The sequence below is a fragment of the Halichoeres trimaculatus genome, unplaced genomic scaffold (assembly GCF_033239565.1).
Source record: "Halichoeres trimaculatus isolate MK-OKI-2021-1 unplaced genomic scaffold, fHalTri1.1 fHalTri1_scaffold_12, whole genome shotgun sequence".
Taxonomy (NCBI): domain Eukaryota; kingdom Metazoa; phylum Chordata; class Actinopteri; order Labriformes; family Labridae; genus Halichoeres; species Halichoeres trimaculatus.
Genome location: NW_027437190.1, coordinates 12,965,726 through 12,988,420, shown reverse-complemented (window position 1 = coordinate 12,988,420; position 22,695 = coordinate 12,965,726). Strand labels below are relative to the sequence as shown.

The 22,695-nt window shown below is 41.7% G+C and overlaps 1 long non-coding RNA gene across 1 annotated transcript in view; it reads left to right on the top strand.

The window, feature by feature from the left end:
- LOC141801380 (uncharacterized) overlaps positions 1-22,431 on the top strand; it is a 34,944-nt gene extending 12,513 nt beyond the window's left edge. The window contains exon 3 of the long non-coding RNA XR_012599389.1: positions 22,155-22,431. This is a non-coding gene — a long non-coding RNA (uncharacterized LOC141801380). The remainder of the gene's footprint in view (positions 1-22,154) is intronic.
- The last annotated feature ends 264 nt before the right edge of the window (positions 22,432-22,695 follow it).

Sequence of the window (22,695 nt, the reverse complement as noted above, 5' to 3'; positions counted from 1 at the left end):
GCTGTTTTTACAATATCAAAGATTTGACTCAACCTTACCTTGAGTCAACAGAGACACAGGTAAAGAGGTGGGCTATACACCTCCCAACAAACAGAGCCGGCCACCTATCCGTCACTTTGGCCATACCCCAGCTTATGCACATTGTTAAAAAAATATATAAATCTTGGTTATTATATTGTCCTAAAGCTCCTGTGAGAACTTTTTAAGCTTTTATGAAGCAGACTGAATTTAGCAGTGCTGCCTCTTAATGACCTGCAAAAGCAAACAAGACCAAAAGAAAATTAAAGCTGCAAGCAGCGTTAGATGGGTCCTCATGCCGGTTTTCCCTCCAATGTGTCCAACAAAATAAGACGAGCATTTTGGCGTTGGTTTCATCTCTCTATGACATTCCTAGCTCCAGTTAGGGCTGTTTTGGTATGCATAGGTGGAAGTGAGCCCAGTGGCTCTAGGAGAATATTATGGGATGTTGGGGAGTCAGTTGATACCATGGTAACGTATCCTCTGCTATGCTGAGTGACATCAACTGCATGCTTGGAGCTCCTAATTAGCGTGACACAGACCTCAAGTAGAGTGTAGACTGAGAGTTTATCAGCCATCTAATGTAAAGAAGTCCTGAAAGAGTCTACAGTTTTACCCCAATCTGTGTTAAAATATCAAATTTTTGTAGGAAATTTTGTCAGGAACAATTTTGGCATTTTTAAAGCTGTACGAGTTTTACTTTTTTCTCTAGGGACCCAAATGCGTTAGACAACCTCGCCCGGTGTGCCCAAAATAGAGGATTTATTTTACAGAAAAGTCCAAACTACTTGTCCTATAGGCCAGAATGTTGACTTAATTTGTGTAAAAATATGATATATTTGGAGGAAATTTTATCAGGAATCCAACCACGTTATTTTTAAAGCTCTATGAGTTTTACTTTTTTGTCTAGAGGCCCAAATGCTGCACAAGGATGATGTGTGTGGAGCTGTAACGTGTTCTTCTCATCTGTTAACATGGAAAAGGCCGAAAGCGGTCGGTGACTTTGAGGGCTCGCCATTCGAAAACCGGGCCAGAAATCGCAACTTCCTGAACAACTTTTGTAGAGCAGGGTCTAGTCTGTCATGTGAGCCAATTTTCAAGCCAGTACCATTTTTGGTTTCGGAGAAGATGATTTTTGCAGAAAGGGTAAAAAAAATTCCATCTTGTTTTGAAAGGGAAATTGCTGGCCTCCTGTTGGAGATAGGTCGGGGTATCAGCGTATGATTTTTGCGTCTAGATGAGCTCAACGTTTTGGTGTTGGTTTCATCTCTGTACGACATTCCTAGCCCAAGCTAGAGCTGTTTTTGTGTGCCCCATTTGCTGTACAGCGCTTATTATGGGATGTCGGGGGGTCATGATTGGTATTAAACAAAAAATTTTCACAATTCTGGGGGGTGTGTGCCAATTTTGGTGAGTTTTTGAGCATGTTTAGGGGGTCTAATTAGCGTTCAAAGTGCAGATGAAATAATAATAAGAAACGGACGAAATACAATGGTGTCCTTGGCCTGCGGCCAAGGGCACCTTGTAGCTCTTGCTAGAAGGTGCCCTTTGCTCAGGCAGAGGACCCTTATAAAAACAGACTGCTTTGTGTTCAGCTTCATACAAGATCCATTTAATCCATGTGTACTTCATAATTTGTCAGTTTAACAACTTTGTAGCATGGCAACAGTGGATGAGGTTTCTGAACTTTTGGGGTATTTGTGGGGCACAGTAGCTGCAATGAGGCATTTTCAGACAGAGGCAGAAATTAAGTTTTTAAAAGATACTAGCCTTAGAAAAGACATTTTATTCATTTTCATCATTTTAGCTGTAAATCATGTAAAGCTACAATAAAGCAACCAGAAAGGCCTTGTTAAGGACGAATCTCTTTCAAAGAGGACTTTTTTTTTTCAACCATAAAACTAAGGAGGGGGGTCAGGGTACCAAAAATCTAAACTGCCCTTTAGAGACAATTATTTAAAAGAGTTGTTACAGTGAGCTCTGCCTAGCAAGTCACCATTACGTCGATGTGTTTATGTGAATATCTGTGATTGTGTGCCATCAATCCTGTGGTGATAGTGGGAGTGACCATCGGCTCTGTCACAGGGACGAAGGAGACAGCCCTCCTCTCTGTTGAATAATCTGCTGACTCACCGGATGTGATTCACCTAACTAACTGAGCTTCAGAGAGGATTCTGTTGTCTAAATGTTTGGTCAGTAATGTTGTGTAATGTTTTGAAAGTTTCATCGTGTTAGATAAATATCTGACCTGGCTGTCTGTGGTGCATGCTTTGAAATCCTCAACCAATGAGAGGCCCATGGGTCGTCCTGAGGCGAGGGGAAACTGTGCACACAATCCTAGTGTTCTGAATATTTTGGTGCAGTTTTAACCTGAAGTTTCAGATGAACTGTGTTCACAAACTCTTTATTTATAACTGAGTTTCAGCCTATGCAATATTATAGAGCCATGTCCATTTTTAAAGGTAGGGTCTGCAGGAATTTTCTTTACTCGTTAGTAAACAAAACATTAAACCTCCTTGGCTTTGTGCCAGCGGCAGTGGACACCCACAGCCCCCAACTGTGACTATGTGAACACACTTACTAGCCTAGCGACCATCTGCAGCATTGTTTCTTTGTGGGAGCGACTCTAGAGGCGTGCACCTGACTTGGCATGTTGGCACAAGCTAATCACGGCTATTTGACACATACCTGGTTTTTAGAAAGCCAACTCGTCGTTCTTCATCCCATGCTACTCTCCAGGTTCTTAAAAATGAGTGAAAGTTGAGCCGAGCTTCATTCTCTTTTAGTAAAAAGCTTTATCTGTTTGGAGTTTTTCTTTACTTTGGTTTTGGTTTTCTTTTTACATGGTACGTCCACTACGTAGCTACGTAGCTGCTCGGGATAGCTTCTACCACTCGCTAATCAACACGCAAAGTCACATGTGCACAGGATGCACTGAGATTGGTTGATGTAACCATGCTTACCCCCCCCCCCCCCCCCCCCCCCCCCCCAAATGTCCCTAAACAACCAAAACATCAGCATACAGGCAGAGGAGAGGATTCAAGGTAGACACAGACACTGATACACGTATCGGCCTGTAGGAGATGATTGAGCAGGATTATTCCTGTAAAAGTTGACATTTTGTTCTTTATGGAAAATTCTGCAGACTCTACCTTTAAGATCTCTGCCACTTGTATCAGTTTTTGGCTTCATCCCTTTCAAACAGAGGTTTCTCCTGAATCCATTCTCCAAGTATTTGGGTTTTTTTTGTCCATAAAATCCCCCCTGTACCATAAGCATAAATGAATGAATAAAACTGATTCACTGTGCAGCTGTAGAAGGAACTGTTGAGGAGTTGTTCCTGCCTTTTTTAACTTTCAAAAACTGCCAAGTTGGAAGCCAAACTTCTTCCGATTAACCAGCTTAGTGAGAAAGTAAACCAGGATAACAGCTTCTCTCCAAATTCCTATATTTCTCTGTTGATCCATCCGCCATGCAGCTGTATGAAGGATGGAAAAGGAACTGGAGCGTTTTTGTGTGCACATCTGGTGTAAAACCACAAGTACTTCCTAGGAGAGAAAGTCTGAAAGTATGTCCAGCTGTAAGGATTATCACAACTTGCTCCTCTGATATTTTGAGAGTGTTAAAAAACTGTTATAAAAACTTAATGTGCACTCGTCTCTTTTCTGTTTGTTTCCTTTACTTCACCAACTAACCTCTTTTGAAATTAATGGTCCACTGCTCAGTTCTTGGTTGACTTTTTTTGGTCTGTATCCACATGAACTATGCATTAACGTTATCACTTTTGTTGTAAAGCTTCAATGGTAATCTCAGCAGCGCTCAACAGAGACACAAGTGGTCACAAACTCCACGGGAGGCTTTTAATTAGCTTCATACATGAACACTTCGTCTCCATTTCAGAAGCATGAGGCACAAAGGTCACGGGTGAAGTTCTCAGACAGTTTACAGACCAGACCCAGGTTAATGGCAGGTCATGAACTTGAAGCGACACTTGTGCTTTGAAAGTAGCTCCCTCTTCCACCCACACAACACCTCCGCTGTCTGTGTCTCTGCCCCACTCTTCTCTTTTCTAACTCTCTGTTCTCCTCTTGCTGTCTGTGTGTGCCCTCTTTTTGTTGTCCTCTCTTTAAACTCAACACTCAGTCCTTCCTCTGCTCTATCTTTCCTCCTTTGCCTTTTTGTGTTCCTTCACTCCATGAGGGGGAACTTCCACTGCAGCTTCTATCCAGGAACAAACTTCCACTGTGGAAACAGCGCTTCCATCCACTTTCCACACCATCCACGCACACACATTTCCACTCTCACTCTCCTACAACATCCAGTAGTGACATTATTCCTTTTTTGAGCTACTATACAAATACTTAAAAAAGCATGCTGCAGTGAAAGATCCCTTTTTTATCTCTCCATCAATCATTCGCGGCACTCCCATTCATAACATCCTGCAAACATCCTAAACGACTGCCGCATGCAAAGCAGAGCTCTATATCTGTCACTGTGTGCGTGTTGTTTCTGATCCTCTCCTGAAAGACAGCTTCTATAATTGGCTGCTTATCAGCATTAATGGACAGACAAGGTACACACATGCTCTCACACACACACACGTGCGTATGCAGAGAGGAAACAGTGGAGGAGTCATCATATTCAAAGCAAACAGGAACAGAATCAGAGAGCATGAGGTAACCACAGTGGCGCAAGCAGTAGCCATTACCTCAACAATGACCACGACCAGAAGCCTTTGTTGTGTGTGTGTGTGTGTGTGTGTGTGTGTGTGTGTGTGTGTGTTTGTGTAAGAGTGTGAGCATGTGTGAGTGTGTGAGGGGCAGTCAAAGAAGCCTTTTCCATATTCAGGATATTCCTTTCCTCCATGAACATATCTGGTCTTTATATAAGGTATGCCTGGGACTTACATAATTCCTGGCGCTGTAGATTACTGTGTGTGTGTGTCTGTGTATTTGGAAAGCCATTTTAGCTACAATTGTGTGATTGTAACTTTGTGTGTGTGAGTGTGTGTGTGTGTGTGTGAGTGTCTCTGACGCCTTGGAAGCTCTCCTGGCTGCGACTGTGGAAATGCTCCACTGCCCCACTCTTCTCAGTGGGGACAGCAGTGGAGAGACGGACAGTTGGACGGATGAATGGGGAGTGGGAGCCCTGATGGTTGGAAGAAGAAGAAGAGGAACTGTTTAACTGTGGCAGAGGGAGAGAGGAAAAGTTGTGCTTTCTTCAGGCTTATGGAAACCAGACCTTCTGTTCCCTCATGGCCACAGAGTTGACGTGACAGGCTTATGTCGTGTCACTGTCACACTTCATTTTGTTTCTGAGCATTTGGTTGAAGCTGAATTAGTGTGGAGCAACATGAAACCATCTCAGTATAACAATACACAACTCAAAATTGAAATGCTCTTAAAGTGGCTCTTGCTTATTATGGTTTTTATTTATTTATTTCACCAGCACTGGCCAAGAGTTTCTTGGCAACTTTATTCCGTATCTTTGTGTTCAAGTTTGGCATGTAAATGAAGAATCTGTGAGATGATTGATTTTGACATTGGTGGAGGCAAATCAGTCACAGTTAAGAGTGAGAAACAGTTGAAAATAATGCATTCATTAGCTTTTGCCTATGAGGGGAGGACTACTTCCCTCAAGTGACTTACGGTTTGTTTGGTGAAATAGCTTCTAATTAGGGATGTTCGATACCGCTTTTTATCCAGACCGATTCCAGTACGAGTATCCTTCTTGAGTAGTTTACAGTTTACAGTTTCATGTAGCAGACACTTTTGTGAAATGACGTACAACAAAAGCAAGAATTTAGATGGAAGGAAAACCTAGTTAGTGCGACAACAGTGCAGAGTCTTAGACCTACTGACTCATTCTACCCCTGAGGGCAAAGAGGAGAAGGGTCAGATTAAGTGCACAAGTGTTCCCTGAACGGATGAGTTTTCAGACTTCTCTTAAAAGTAGAAAGGGACTCCGCAGATTGTATAGAGTTAGGTAATTCATTCCACCATTTGGGTCAACAGAGGAGAAGAGTCTGGCTAGTGATTTGGAGCCGCACTGGGCTGGGAGCACCGGGCATCTTTCACTAAGCAGAGCGTAGTGGGTGAGAGGGAGTGTAGACCAGGATGAGGGACCCCAGGTAGGCAGGAGCCATTCTTGTCAAAGTTTTGTAAGCCAGAAGAAGAGCTTTGAATTTGATTCAAGCTGCTACTGGAAGCCAGTGAAGTGAGATTAACAGCTGGGTAACGTGTGCTGCTTTGGGCTGGTTAAAGACCAGACGTGATGCTGAATTCTGGATCATCTGCAGAGGTTTAAATGTTCACACAAGAAGGCCTGCGAGGAGGGAGTTGCAGTAGTCGATGCGTGATATCACAAGAGCCTCTACCAGAAGCTGCGTGACCTGTTGTGTCAGGTAGGGTCTGATCCTCCTGATGTTATAGAGGGCATATCGACAGCATCGTGAAATTGAGGCCACATGAACCTTAAAGGCCAGCTGGTCATCAATCATGACACCCAGATTTCTGGCAGAGTTTGTGGGCACAAGTTGATTGGAATCAAGCAGGACATTGATCTGTAGTTGAACCGAGGAACAAGCAGGAAGGACAATGAGCTCAGTTTTGGACAGATTTAGCTGAAGGTGGCGTTCCTTCATCCATGTGGAGATATCAGCCAGACATGCTGATATCCGAGCGTACTTTTCTTGCCCCGGGTACTCATCGATACCGAGTACCGATACTACTAGCACTTTTGATACATAAAATTTCAATTAACAGTGACAGATTATTTTGATCAAAGACAGCACAGTCACTCTGCCATTAAGTCCAAATAAAACACAAACAACTCTCTCTGAGTTTAGAATTTTTTTGATGAATATAAAAAGATATATATATATTAAAAGTGCACAATAAAACTAACAACTGTCAGAGTTTAAGTATTTTTTAAAGTAAACTAAAGTGCAAAATAAAGAAATTTAATCTGTTAACTCTTCCTGGTTCATTCATATCGTCTTAAAAGGAACTGGCGCACATTTGCAGTGGTGTTAAACCACAGCAATTAGCAGCAACTAGTGGCGAGGAGGACTTGCTCGACATACGTTTTTTTTTTTTTGCCAAGAGTATCTGCTGCTAGTATCTGCAGCCTTCACAAGTACCGATACCAAGACAAAGGGCTGGTATCAGCCTGATACCAAGAACTGGTATCCGTATCTGGCAATCCTTACTTCTAATGTCTTTCACTTTTCTTTTCTTGCCCTGGTATGAGCGAATGAGAACAGTGTCGACCTCCTCTCATCAATGCTGGCAAAAACTGCAAGCGAAACACCTTTGGTAGCCTTCAGGGAGCTAAGCCAATCAAAAAACAGACTGGTCTCAAAGAAGTATTTAGGAAGTAAGAATAGATTTAACCCATTGGGTGCTGCATTAGGCGCATTTTTATCCTTTTAACCTTAAATTTTCATCCATTGTTTCAGATTGGTATGGAGACTTCCATTAGGTCCATACACAATTCTACGCCACGTGTGCATGGGTGCACTTTTCCTCTGTATCAGAGGGACTGCCCTTACTTTGCATCATGGGAAGCCCCATTTGGAGCTGTGTCCTGTTAGAGATTTGCATGCTGGGCGCTGGCTGCTGTGCTGCCTGACTGAGTGTTTTTGTGCCACTCAACATTAAACTAATAAACCAATGGCTCATTATCTGACAGATTGCTGTGCTGTGCTTTTCTAGAGTTCTTGTTTCCTGCTTTTTCCTCTTGTTTCTCATCTTTCATTAGACAGGAATCTTTGTGTGTATGTGTTTCTTTCTTGTAGTGGAAACTCTTTGGGAATCTGTGCCATGGAATGTCTGGGCAGGATTCCCTCCTTTCCCCAGCGGAGTCCACCATTCAAACACAGCTATCTGTACGCAACATGAACACGTAACACCACAAAGTATGGAAACACATGACCGTTTGTGTGGACTTAACCTCATCACAGAGTTCATGAGATCTTTGCTTTGGACCAAGAGTTGATAAAATGTGTTAACAAATCCCTAAAACACACACCTCTCCTGTCTGTCATGTCTGATTCCTTCTACACGGTCTTACTTCAGTTTTCTTCACTTTCTCAAACTTTTTCTGCCTTCCTCTTCCCCCTTTAATGGAATGTAACTTCAGTCTGACCTTGTGACTCATCTCTTCCTCACTGACCACACCAGCTCTGTCCTATATCCCATTCAGACGCAGTACTGACCTAGACTCGCATACAGTACACACACACACTCCTCCGCTCACACACACTGTTGCGTCACTCTCCTGTGGTGTGGCCTGTAACTACTACACAGCTGTTCCTGCTTAGCTGTCATGTCAGCCATGATGTCAGAGCTTTGTTGTGTGTGATTGGCTGACGTCTGAGTTCGTCCCGTGTATGTGGGAGTATCTATGTGGGAGATTTTTACTTTCTGTGCCACTGAACGTCAACTTGTGGCTGAAACGGTCAACTGACCTGTGAAACTCGTACCCCACGGTAGATCACTGACATCTGCTCTGGCACCACAGTGTGAAACTGTGGGTTTCTGTGCCATTTAGGCAAGTTGCTCTGATTCATGTATACACGTTACCAAAAACTCATGAAGGCATATGTGTAGATAAATTTAAACACTTCTTTTTAAAGTTTTATACTATGTTACATGTCTATAATCACAGATACAAAATCATCTCTTAGCAGTCAAGGTTACATCAACAATTCTACTTTCAAAGGCTCTCTTTTAAAGGAAAGATCCACCCAGTTACAAACTGATCTGTTACAACTTTGCAGAAACAGAGAACTTTCAGTATGGCATGATGATGACTTTCTTGAATTTCTTTTCATTTTGTAGTTTAAGACACTTAAAGGAATGGGTATATACAGAAGTTTTTTTTTTTTTTCATATATTCTCTATAAATCCACTTAGTCTTTCCTTCATGTCAGCAACTTTTGTCAAAGCTTTCTCTGACTTATGTGACATTACATGAGTTAATTTATGATATGTAGCTCTGTCATCAGCCAAAAAATGCCAAAAAGTTAAAGCTCTAATGAAGCGTTTTTGACTGGTTTTAGAAAATACTAGAATTTACAGTAATTTTTCTTTGTGTCCACCAAAACAAGTAGGACAGTTCTTTGTTGTCATGCTTAATGCCTGTAACTTCTGTGAGGTGGCAAGCATCCTGATGATTTACAACTCACTGAATAGATCTTTTTCATTCTTTTAGTTTTTTCTTCAGTAAATATTCTCTGAGCGATACGTGCAGAAAAAAAATCTACCTATACACGCAGAAAAGCAGCAAATGTATAGAACCACCATTGGACCACATTATGCAAAAAAAGCATCATCACACACCAGTTCAAAGTTACTCACAGGAGCTTTAACTAAACGTAGACTATGCTCAAAATTAATGAGAAACTAACTAACTAACTAACAACAATGTATGCTTAGTATCTATTATTGAATTTCCTCACTTGTGCAGGAGGACTCTCCAGGACCTATAAAAAGTCTTATGTTTAAAACTCTCAGAGTTCACCTTTTAAACCAGGATGCTGAGAGGAGATGCACCGATCCAGATCCTGGTATCGGTTGTTGCCTCGATCTAACCCCTCAAGGCTGGATTGGGTATCTGTGGGATGGGATCCATGGTGCCAATTTAGGCAACCAGCTCTATGCATTTTTTTTGACCTGCGCACTCGGCTGCTTGATTTGGAGTGTTGCCTCTGATGCACTCACTTTCTTTGTTTTTGGTACAGGGTATAAAAGATTACAATTATATAGTAATTTCTGTAAATTCTGAAGCATTGTTCTTTTTCTTTTTCAACAAACTGCTGGTAGAAATTTAGATATTTCATATTTTGAATTAATATCAACTTCAGTAATTCCATATACTCATTTTTTGCCTTTCACCCCAAACATTACCCTTCTGATCCCACAATAGGGCATGCAGGTTATAATCTGACACTGGTATCAGATTAGTAGGGGTGTAACGGTACACAAAAATCACGGTTCGGTACGTACCTTGGTTTAAGGGTCACGGTTCGGTACATTTTTGGTACAGTATAGAACAACGCAAAACCATTTGCTTGTTTAGCATGTTTATTAAACCAAAGACTTGCCATTATACAGCAAGGGGAGAGGCTCTTCAAGCTCTTTGATATTCATCTTCTGATTGGCTCACCGTGAGACGTCACGTCCACATGATATGCACATGATCGCAAAGCACGAATCACAGACCACTTTCCTCATGAATATTGAAACGCCTTCCCTGCTCAGCCAATCATAGACGAGTACTCACGTGAATATTAAAGAGCCATGTGCAGGGGCTAACGTAAACTTACTGTACTCCTTCGAATACAGCACTGTACTGAACCAAACGGCCTTATGGAGCGGCAGGGATACATGTACCGATACACTCCTACAGATTAGTATTGCTGTCAGTATCGGGCCAACATCCAAAGCCCTGGTATCGGTATTGGTATCAGGACCAGAAAAGTTGGATTGGTGCATCCCTAATGCAGAGCACCCTAAACATCTGTTCAATGTAAATTCAAACAAAGGATTTGACTTGTTTAGTGGGTCAGGTGTGCACACTGTAACAGACATTCACATTAGACTGTTTTGGTGAATAATTTGTCTTTAGTAAGTTTTGTATGAAACTCTGCTGGGAAATGATGCTTAGGGACAGTTTTTGAAGACACACCACTATAAGGACCATGTGTAGGTATTTAACATCCAGGTGTTCATGGATGCACTAATTTATTGTTTTCCACTTGAAATAGGACGTGTTAGTGTAAACACGAGACTGCAGTGCAAAACTCATCCTTAGATATGGTCTCTGGGCCCCTCTCAGGATTGCTGGTTCTTGTTTGAAGGCTCTGAAGTTCCTTTAGGGCAATTCAAGGGTTCACATCTGCTTGGTTTTCTCATGGTGTGCTTTTCAGGGAACTTTTACATATGAAGTATTTTTACTGGATGGAGTGAGAGTTTTATCATCCATCCATCCATCCATCCATCCATCCATCCATCCATCCATCCATCCATCCATCCATCCATCCATCCATCCATCCATCCATCCATCCATCCATCCATCCATCCATCCTGTGGTTGGGGAGAGGGATAAAAGGAGATGGACTGAGACAAATCTATATAACAACAGCGAACATTCGCTTACATTTGTAACTTTTGTTCTCTCTATGAAAGAATTATCTGTACATGCCACTGCGGCTTGAAAACCCGTTCTTGTCACCTGCGAGTCCATGTGAAGGGTTTAGCTCAGTTGGCAGGTTGGACGCCCCTTGAATAAAGGCTCAAGTCTTTGCTGATTCCAGGATTTGACCAATACATGAATTTTTGAAACAACAAAAAAACACTGAGTCCTTTAATACCTGCAAACATTATGGTGTGCATTGAATAAATATCTACACCATCTGCTCTTGAGGGTCAGTCCCTGTAAAGTCATGCTTAAAAGTTTTGAGAATGGCACCAACTTTTGTTTTCACAAAGTTTTCTGCCTCATTTCTTATAGTGGCAATTTGTGTTAACTATAGGTTGTGACAAGTGGTCAGCTGACCACTCGTCAGCTAATTGCTAATTGCAATTAGCTGCAAAGTCATTCTCTGCCATTAAAAGAAGGACTTTAGAGACATTTTCTGGAATATTCAATTGGGCAGAGAGATGATCTCTCCACTCAAAGGAAGAGATCATGATGGTTTCTGACCAATCCCAGGGGGCCCAGAGAAAGTCACTCATAGTCAAAATAGATCTGTAGGATTGTTAGGTCACATCACAGCAGCTGACATGAACATCATTGCATGTAAGTCCTCATGGTTTCTCTTTACACTCTGTTTTACCCTGTAAACATCCTGGATCGAAGCTCATAATATGTTCAGGGCGTGCAACAAACCGAGTCCCTGACGACACAATGAGACTTCATAATAAGCACAAAGGGAAATGGGTTATTCAGGGTCTTCTTTTCTCAGAGCTGAGAGCACCAGTTTTTAATTTCAGTCCAAATCCGTATGCATATATACGACAAAAACAGTTTTGTTCTACTTTTAAAAATGATTAGTGTGTCAGCTATTTTGACTAAAAGCCTGTTTTCCTGTCCTGATAACTGGGTCAGACTAAACTGCATTTGTGCAAAAAGTAAAAAAAAAAAAGAAATAGACAAAAGTGTGTCATTCATATATTTAACAAAATATTCAATTGAAATGGATAAAGAGTGTGAGTGTGTATGTGTGTCCAGTCATGGTCACCATGGTGAAGTCCCACTAAAAATCGTCATGACAACTCAAGTCACCGACAACCATGTTGTAAGCCAAAACACGTAACTGTCTCCTACGCATCAACATCACACATGCGCTCATGCAATCACACACACACACACACACACACACACACACACACACACACACACACACACACACACACACACACACACACACACACACACACACACACACACACACACACACACACACACACTCACTACGAAGACACCCACATGCACACTGATGTACACGACGGTCTTAAACAAAGCGTCAAAATAAGCTTGCTTGTTTATGAGATAAAATTAGTGTGCAGGGTTCCTGTTTGGACTGGTTTAGAAAAGGATCTGACAAACACCTAATTTTTCTTCCACACTTACTGTTTGCTCCCTGTAATGTGTTATTAAAAAATTAACAAGCTAATAGAGAAGAAAACTGAAACTAACACCAAAAGAACAATTCAGATGTATTTTCATTGGGTTTGTGGTAGAAGTGACTGTTTCTGCCTTCAAAAATCTAAGTGCAGAGGAGTCCACCAGCAGCAGCATGTGCCTAAAGGTGATGCCAGCCTGGGGGCTCTCACCACCAGCTCACCCCTGTCACCTCCAAACACGCACACACAAACACACATAAACACACACAAACACACACAAACACACACAAACACACACACCCTGCCCTCAGCACCACATCACCACATACACCGCTCCATGGTGGAGATACAAACCCCCCTCCCAGTCTCATCCACCACCCTCCTCTATCTGACCCATTTTTCTGTGTAAACTGTAGACGCTGGTGTACAGCCCACCCCCCTGGTTTCCACTGGGGTGGAAAACACTCGTGAAGTGGGAAAAAAAAGGGGAGTGGGAGGACAGGGGCAGTGGAAGATGAGCTTGAGGGAGAAGGAAAGTATCAGGGTGAGTGAGTGCGTCCATTAACCCCCCCAGAGGAACACCACAGGGAGGCGAGGGGATTGGGTCTTGTACTTGTATGGAGTGTGTGCTTGTGTTTACTTGTGTTTGCTCATGTGTTTGTGAAAGGTTCTGAAAAGCTGCAGTTCTATTAAAAACATCCTCTTTTTCTCTCCATGTCTCCATTACTGAGACGTCCTTCATCCATGGTATCAAAAAACGTTCATTTTGGGCCCTGTCTGGTTTCTGGTGCAGAATGTTTTTTGTTTTGAGTTGTTCAAAAGACTCTGAAGTTGTAGCCTTACTATGCTAGGAGCAGTGCAATGGACAAGTGATGTGGGTATAAAACCTGACTCATGGCTTTTTTATTAGGCTATTGAAGAATAATTATAAGTCATAAAGGGAAATTTGAGTTAGCAGTCAAAATTCAACAGTCTAACACAGCTACACATAATACTAAACCAAGTCTTAAACTATATGTATGAAAAACTGAAGGTTACTCATAATTACCCCTATATTTAAAGGGCAACTCCAGTTTTTTGACACCTGGACCTTATTTATAGGTGTGTGTATATGCGCATGTACTCACTCAGACAAACATCGTGCAGCTCAGAGTCCTTCAGAAGTTATTTAGATCCAACCGATTTTAGCCGCACTTAGCAGGGACCACGGCAAGGGAGCTTCAGCGCGGGACATAATCTCTGCAAAATCGCTCATTTGGGCTATATATTTTTTCATCCATTGCCAGTGTTATCATAAAGTCAGCTCGTCTACCGTCTTCAGACTACGACTTCGAGTTTGACGGTTGTCCTTACCGGTTTGAGCCTGAGTACACAGACAAGGAGCTCCATGAAAGAAGGATGCAGAGGGAGAGAGACGAAGAGCTGGCTCGAGAACAACAAACAGGAGCACGTCCACCACTCAATGCTAACTGGTGGTGCACTTGTGGACAGTGTTCGTCTATGGCAACAGTAGAGGAACTGACTTTATGATGTCTAATAATCTTTATTTAAGAGTAATGAAACATTGAAACCAACGCTTTTTAAATCAATTAAATTTAACTGCTATCTTGAATATGGACACGTGCCCTGAGACCATTGTTTGTATGACTTCCTTACCAAGACCTCCACCTCCATCACTTCAAACTTTATTTTCATTTACGGCCACTCTGCTCTCCCAAACTCTCTACGGTGACAGCCAGAAGCACACACACAATTCTCGTTAAAATAGAGCAGTCAGCACTGCTTTTGCAACCAATACCAAATGTGCATGCTGTGATAGTAAGATCACCTGGAACACACTCACTGAAAGCGCATGCAGTTTTTTACTTCGCACATGCAGTTTAACGCTTGTAATCTGGGATCTTACTAGACTTCCTCTTGTCTCACCCTGACTTAACTCTACTTTTCAAAATCAACCCTAACAAATGCATCCGGCTCAAGTCAGGATGCAGTCTTTTAATGGTATTTATGGTTGGTGATGATTTGGTTTAGTGCTTGATGAAAATGCCATACACTTTGGAGGCACAAAAACACAGTAACACTCTCATGCTTCAATCAGGTTGCATGACACTGAGTCCCCTTGTAGTTTCTTCGATACTCACACAGTCCTGTGGGGAGTCAGGTCTAAATCTCAACAGTGTGCCACTGTTAAAAATATTACTGTCCCTGACTCTTCTGGTTACATTTTGGAGAAGGTTGGAGGTCCAGACATCAAGGTAGAAAATGTCACCCACTCAAGTCTCACATGCAAGTTTCATACTGTGACCATATGATGTAAATGGAAGTGAAAACACCCACTCTCCGTGGCATACCATGACAATCAGATGACATCAGTTTTGCAATGACACAGCTTAATGTCACCTGGGCTGACCTGTGGGTTGGTTGTGATCATAGGTGTAGAAAGTAGCTGTTGGATGACGCTGATTTGATACAGTATGGGTGTATGGGTTCAAAAAGTCTACATTTTGTGGCCAGGTGCTTTTTAAATTTTTTTACATTTAATTGTAAAAATTGAAATAATTGGAACATTAATAGAGGAGCTTTATTTGCAGTCAGAGTTGTGTAGTGTTATTGAAAAACTACTACATAGAGCAATTTCCTCCACTGCGCACCACTGGAAGACTGTGTTGGTGTTTGTGGCGTGGAAGTGCGCACTTTCACTGTCTGCTCTTGTGAGTTTGCTTGTCTGTGTTTCATGAGTATTTGCTAATCCTGGAAAGAGAAGTGACACTTCCGCTCTTTTCTAAAAATATACCTTCCATTAAAGCTTGCATCACTTCCTCTTTCTGACACAATCTGCATGCACACACACAAACTCGATGCATGTAACTTAACAACGCTTAACAACTTCCTTATCTGGTATCGCGTGTCTTCCTGTGTGTGTAAGTGGAAAGTGGTTTGAGTGTAATGGCACAAGGTGTGGGCTGGGGCGCAGCTGCTTCAACACGCATGGATGCATTGAGTCCTGTATTACAAGTGACTACAATATTTTTACAGCTCTGGTATTACGTGTGTGTGTGTGTGTGTGTGTGTGTGTGTGTGTGTGTGTGTGTGTGTGTGTCTGTGTGTCTGTGTGTGTGTGAGATTGTATATATAAGTGCCTGGGTGAATTTATCAAGCAAGTGTGAGAATTGGAAAGTGGTGTTTCACCACGTGACGTAGGTTTCTGGTGTTTTCCAAACCAAAGAAGTGGAACTAGCAGTGACGAGGATGTGATGTCATCATCAGGCTCTATTTCTTGTGTCTCGTGCAATTCTTTTGTCTTCCTTCCTTTCCTGTTTCCTTTGTTTTACTCTTTTTTTTGTTGCTATATTTCTTTCCGTCTGTGCAAGTGTCTATCCCTATTGCTCTCCATGTCTTTACCTCCTCTTATTGCACTGTCAAGTAGGCGTTTGCTTTTTTTTTATGAATGAGATGTGTTGTTTACTCACTGACGGAGCTATTTCTGTCAGTGATGATGATGAACACAAAGTGTGACACACTAACTTCCTCCTCTATCAGCCTCTTGCCTCTGATTGGATAAAACACTCCTTTCACTGGCAAAGGGTGTACATCTTTGGGGATTGTTGTGACATGCGGATGTGTGCATGTGCTAGTGTGTGTGCGCATATCTCTACTGGTGGGTTGAAGTGTTGAGGGGTCTCCGATAGCTTCTTCTCAGATATAATTGATAAAAACATCCTGTTTCCAAGGGAAGAGATTTCATTTTCCAAACCTTGTCACACAGCCCACCTCAAAATGTACAAATATGTATTTCGAAATTTTAGCAGCTTCACAGCCATCGAGTCATTCACAGCTCTGTTGGTAGTGGGGGAAACCACCAATGAAGACACATTTACCAAAGTGACAAAGTATACGTCAAACAGCCATGCAAAAAAGACGAGGCACTAACACTGTTCTTGTAATGATTGTGATGATGCTCACAACTCAAGACTTGTACATTTTCCTTTTCTTTTAAGTCCGTGTTGGGACTTCTTCAGTGATCTTGAAAAAGTCTCGTTCAGTAGATATATTCCTGATTGTATTCACAATTTAAAATAAAATCCTCAGTGCACATTGGAGAAAACAATTTTTTTGATTAATGTTGTAGTGATGGTGTACACTGGACTGTCAAAAAGAAAAAGGTCAGTAGGGACAGAAGAAAGCTAAATGGGAGAGTGATGGAGCATGGGCTAAAAGCTATAACACACAGGCTAAAATGTTTGTGATAATGTTCATTCTAACCCACAGTCAGCAGTTATTCTACAGTGGTCTGTTCAAACTTGAGAGTCTATCAATAAAACGAAGAGTGAGGTTACGTTTTCTCTGCTTGGTAGATGAGCGCTGGAGGGACATAACTAGGAATTACTGTCATTACATGTTATGAACACTTCTAATAGAATAATATTTACAAAGCTGTCTTGTTGTCATGTTTTGAATAATAGCGCAACATAACTACAAGTAAATACATTATTTTGTCGCTTTGCATCCCGTTTAAGATCTGCTCTCCATTCATTTGCTTCAGAACAAATGCACACCTTCGTAAGAGTCACATCCTTACAACAGTGGGTGCTAGTGCTCATGGGAAACAGAGTCTTTATCCCAATAAAACACTGACTTTTCTCACAGCACCTTTAAAGGTAGAGTCTGCTGGATTTTCCTAAAAAAAATAGAATGTCAACATTAACAGGAATGATACTGCTCAGTCGTCTCCTACGGGTCTCTGCACACGTGTGTTAGTGTCTGTGTCTGCCTCAACCCCCTCCTCAGCCTGTATGTTGATGTTTTGGTTGTATTGGGATGCCAAGTCAGGTGCACAGCTCGTCTCTCCCACGAACAAATGCAATGCTGCTGGTGGTTGCTGATCTAGTGAATGTGTTCATGTAGTCTCGGTCGAGGGCTGTAGGTGTGTGCTACCGCTGGCACTGATCTAGGGAGAAGGAGCCCGGTTTGAATTTATGTTTACTAACAAGTAACATATTCCTTCAGACCCTTTAAGCAAGTAAGCACTAGTAGTAATTAGGTTCTTGTTTTTTCAAAGACTACAAAATTTCTCAAGTTTACTCCTAACAAAACCCACAGATGAAGAATGTTTTTTTAATACTGTCAAGACATTTGATGATTTTCTTTTTCTTTTTTAGAGCCTGCTTATGGCCTGAGAAAGTGAGTTGCTCTCCCAGTACAGCATATACCTGCGTATGAGCTCTGACACACAAACACACAGACATATAAGGAAAGTGGCTGGAAGGCACTCTTATACTCTTAAATGGATCTTCCTGAGTTTGGATTACACATAGAGTACATACAAAGCCTGAGGTTGTATTTTTTTGGATGAGGACAGGACTTGTGCATGCCTGTACGTAATTACCCATGTACTGTAAATATGCACATGAATTGTGTGTTAGTGTGTGGGTGTGAGTGGAAGGAGGTGTTTGATTGATGTGTGAACGAGCGTGGCTTGTAGGGCCGGGTTTAAAACAACCGAGGTTGTGTTGGAGGGGACTGTAACATCAGTGTCCTTCACTTTCAACTTTTTTTGGTGTGACTTTGATGAAAAGCATTGTGCTGAGAGAAACAGCCTCATGTTCGAGTTCCTTTTAATTTTAATGTTTTTTCATCAACAGTTCTGATGAAGCGCTGATGGTTAATGAACATGTCATGAAAGATCTGTGGTCACAAGCCACATCTAGCACTAAAAACACAAGCAAACACAGGCACACACCTGTATACTCACACATTAGAGCTCTCAGTGCTCTAACAGCTGTGCTCAGCTGCGGTTCCTCTGTGTTTATTTTGTGTTTCCTGGAGTAATTAATGCATTGCTTTGAATAAACTATAATTTAAAAGTTGTTTTAAGTGTGCTCTGTGGTCTAATTTCTAAGGCTTAGTTTATCTAAATTACCAATAACGTATCAACTTTATTGGTTTCCATTACATTTGACATCTCGTAACTCTTGGTATAGCCAGATATACGAGAGATACTTTTAGCTTTAGCATCATTCGAACAGTTTTCTTCTTAAAAAATGTACATCTTCAAATCCAGTCCTAAAAGACCATCCCTGTGAAAAAAAAACATAAAACCCTTGTATTGATTAGCTGTTGTCAGATTCTCCTTGAACTCTTATACTTAAAGTTGTATCACAAATGCTCTGTTTTCTTTTGTGTCATACTTAGAATAATTTTATGATTGAATGTATTTTTTGTTGGTGAATATTAATGCAAAAAAGAGAGTAGGAAGAATGGTAAAGAGGACAGAAAAAAAGGCAGAGATGGAGATAGAGAAGCAAGAACCAGCTCTCTGTTTTGCCCTCAGTCACTGAAGTGGAAACCACAGTGATGTAACAAGTACTGAGCAGTGTAATGCTGTGCTGTTATCAAAAATGCTTTCCCCCAAATTCCTTCTTGACATGGGGATATTTGTTTTCAGATAACATAATTTTTCTTGAAATGAAAACAATATGTATGCAAGCGATAGTTAGCGATAATTCAGTGTCTGACAGTGAAAGCTTACAGATGGTCATACACATATTTTGACTGCCTCCTAAAGTTATATTGAATTTCTCATTAAGTGTATTTTAGTAAATAGATTTTTCAGATTAGAACTTATTTAATACCTTTCCAAAAACAGCTCATTTTGTCTTTTGATGCTCGGCTGGGCCAGAGTTCAGAGAGCTATCTTTTAGTCCAACTCTGCCCCTGCTGCCCAATGTTCCTTTAGCCAAAATTCAGTATTGACATCTCCGCTTGCTTACTTTGTGTGTTTCTGTGTGTATGTGTGTGTGTGTGTGTTCATCTATGTATGTGTTTGAACTGCTCTGAGGACATTCAGTTTGAGTGTTTCTCCTCCAGTGCTCTTTCCGGTTGAGGAACAGTAGTTTTTCTGTTGATGGGGCTTATGGATCGGCACATTCAGCTTCCCTGCCCCCACTCACTCGCCCACACATGCAAACACAGGAGCGAAGCTAAGTTCAGACTTTGTTGCACTAGTCAGGTGACAGAAGGGGTACTTTTTGAGATAGAGTATTATTGTGTACAAACATAACACTAATCAAACTGGACAAAAGCTTTCTCATATTGACCACTTAGTTGTTTTGTTGTTGGTTTTTGCATTGTAGAGAATTTAAGGACACACAAACACAGAAAGCTCTTTCATATAAAGCACCATGCATGCTAAGGTAGCACGTGCTCTGTGCATTGGTTTCTGAGCTTTAAGGGAAAAATAGCCTCGGGCTTTACGGATGGCATAAGTTATCTCGTAATTCCTTAATTTTGGACAAGAACATGTTGTCTCTTTCATATCATGGCGAATGGTGATGTCACACAGTGTTAGAGACACATCAGAAGAGTCTTTGTTTCCTCTACGGTAGTTTTTCATGGACGTGAGTTTGAACAGCTAGTGCTCAGAGAAGTTGGGGGTTTTACTGTCTAAATGACTTCTTTCCTCAAATTCATGGGGCTAAACCCTACCTTGTAATCATGAAGCGAAGAAGGAATGATGTTTGATGAACTAAGAATTTATTCTTTATGGGGGTTTTTGTACCGTAGGGATCAAACTGTCCTCTGGGTTTAAAATCTTCTACAACCTTCAAGCTCGGTTTTCGTGACACACTTTCAGCAAAGAGGTGAACAGGTTAATAATGACAGTTGTGCTTGTAATGACTTAATTAAGTTCATTAGTTAACTCCCTAAGCCCTTAATACGAGGCTCTCTCTAACTCATGGAAAGGAAAAGCAAACTTTAGATGAACTGTTTTCTTTCTCCAACAGTCCTAATCTCCCATTTTTACTCAAACTATTAAATCATTTCATTAATGCTACCTGTTGCTTGAGTCAGTCTTTGAGGCAAGTCACTACCTGGACAGGTAGCAAGTCTGTCATAACTGAGTCATATTTCTTAAACCTGCTCATTAACAGTGTTTGTATGAATGATTTACAGCCATGAGTTAAGGGCACTTTCATTTTTGGGGGATTATATGAAGGCAGGGGTGTTGCAAGAAATTTTGGGCCTCATGAAAACCCATAACTCAGCCCTCAGCACTCCCCCCACATCCACATTCCCTCTTCTTCTGCAGAGGGAGCTTCTGCAAAATTGCTGTTACCAAACTCTGTTTCACCAATGACTAATTAAGAGTTCTACACAAAAAATAATTTGTATTATACTCTGATGAAAAATCACAGCGGAGAAAGTGTTTCCCTAATAACTTCTGTAGACATGTTTATTTTTGCAAACACCAAACTGAATTAACCTATGTACATTGCACAGAAGTAAAAGCTTATTTAAGTTGCAGTGAAATAAACAAACACTCTGCTAAAATTTCTCCTACTCTCAAAAAAGTTTCCAAAATATTCTCTGGTTACTTGAGGAAAAAGAAGAAGAAGAAGAAGCAAATGAACATTTAATTAGTGTAGTCAACTTTGGCTTGTCAAGAGCTATTTCGACCCTGGTTAGTCAGTCCTATCCCCCCATGATACACATGAGGGGAGCCATGGAAGCTCCCCAGAGAGGGACCATTTGTCTGAATATAAACACATTTACATTAAGGCATTGTAATTTTTTCCCCGTTAAAGTGATACCCCGGGATGGAACAAGTTGGGTCCTATCACAAGGTTTTGGGCAGAAATTACCCCTACAGCAGTGTTTTTGTGCAGCAGAAGCCTAGGGCGCTCGCACCAAACACCCCCTCCCTGCTCCTCTGCCGGTTTCCTCTGCACTCAGACGGGGCAATATTTTACTTGACCAAAAAACAAAAAAATAAACGGTCTCCCACCAAAAAAATCTGTCAGTCTGCGGCTCTGCAGCGGAGGTAGCACCATTTTACACAATGAAAACTAGAGCCTCATTTAGCGGTGTTTTTGTGTGAAAGTAACGCGCTGAAAATTCTCTAAATAAAGCATGAATGCAGACCGATATCAGATTTTTTTGGTGGGAGTCCGTTTATTTGTGTTTTTGGTCAAGTAAAATATGGCCCCACTCCCCCCGGAGGGAGTGTTAGGTGCGAGCGCTCTGGGCTTCTGCTGCACAAAAACACTGCTGTAGGGGTAATTTCTGCCCTAAACCTTGTGATAGGACCCAACTTGTTCCATCCAGGAGTATCACTTTAAGGCTTTGTCCTACTTGAGTACTTTGTTTCATTCATTTTTCAGCGGGGACTTGTTCATGACTAACATTAACAGACTTAAAAAGACTGATCAAGCCCTGAATAACCTCTGACCAAATCAAACAACAGATCAAACAACTCCAAAATATGTCTACAAAAAGACTTAAGATATTTTGCCCTGTAAATTTGTACTTTGTGTTTTTGGGTGTAAGAACTAACAGTGAAAATGACTTTCTGATGTTTCTTGACTGGCCTCCACCTCCATCTGTTGACCTAACTTGTTAGCACAGATAGCAGCTCATTGGCCGACTCCTTGGTCAGGTGAATTAACTCCTCGGTCGGTCAGGTAAATCAGTGTTTCCTGTCCGTGCATTCCCCTTCTCTCGCAGTGATGTCACACTTCTGACGTAGATGGAATCTCCTGTTTGTGGTTGACGCAGCAGCCAGGCAAAGCCAGTCACCAGGTCACAACATGGACTGGACATCTGTTGCAGGGAGTGACGCCACACTCACGTCTTAGTCCAGCAGCTTTACTATGCACACCGGGACACGGTAAGGTGGGGGAAACCCTCTCTCACACACACACTGAACTGCCACACTCTCTAATCCAATTAGGGCATGAGTTTGTAGCAGCCTCACACAGGCCTCGGACGCATGCTGATCCAATTAATAGTGGATGGATTGACCGGGCAATCCCAGTGTTTCCCAGCTGAAAGGTGCTTAGCTGGCACTATGCCACTGCATCAAGAGGACACCTCATACGCACAAAGGATTCCCTTGCTATGTTTATGGACACAAACACACACTGTCTGCTGGATGAGTCAGCAAAGACGGGGACGAAGCCAAGGAGTGACTTCCACACTGTCAGCAGACATGTAGAGAGTGAACCGGAAACCCAGGGCTAAGCCAGAGTAAGAGACTTTCCCTCTA